This window comes from Arachis duranensis, chromosome 9 (assembly GCF_000817695.3).
Source record: "Arachis duranensis cultivar V14167 chromosome 9, aradu.V14167.gnm2.J7QH, whole genome shotgun sequence".
NCBI lineage: Eukaryota > Viridiplantae > Streptophyta > Magnoliopsida > Fabales > Fabaceae > Arachis > Arachis duranensis.
In genome coordinates this window covers 99,117,904-99,118,560 of record NC_029780.3, presented here as the reverse complement: position 1 = coordinate 99,118,560, position 657 = coordinate 99,117,904, and positions in this window count along the sequence as shown.

Here is a 657-nt window from a genome sequence, read left to right as displayed (position 1 = left end):
TTTTTTCGAGTTCTTAATAATAAAATTTATAATTAATTATATGTGGTGGCAATACTTTTTGTTCTCTGAATGAATGCTTGAACAGTGCATAATATGTACTTTGAATTTGATGAATATTGGCTCTTGAAAGGATGAGGAACACGAAAAATATTATTGATGATCTGAAAAATCATGAAATTGATTCTTGAAGCAAGAAAAAACAGTCAAAAAAAAAAAAAAACAAGCCATGAGCACTAAGTAAGAGTAAAAAGGATCCAAGGCTTTGAGCATCAATGGATAGGAGGGCCTAAGGAAATTAAATCCAGGCCTAAGCGGCTAAATCAAGCTATCCCTAACCATGTGCTTGTGTCATGAAGGTCCAAGTGAAAAGCTTGAGACTGAGTGGTTAAAGTCATGATCCAAAGCAAAAGAGTGTGCTTAAGAGCTCTGGACACCACTGACTGGGGACTCTAGCAAAGCTGAGTCATAATCTGAAAAGGTTCACCTAGTTATGTGTCTGTGGCATTTATGTATCCGGTGGTAATACTGGAAGACAAAGTGCTTAGGGCCACGGCCAAGACTCATAAGTAGCTGTGTTCAAGAATCAACATACTACACTAGGAGAGTCAATAATACTATCTGAATTCTGAGTTCCTAAGGATGCCAATCATTCTGAAA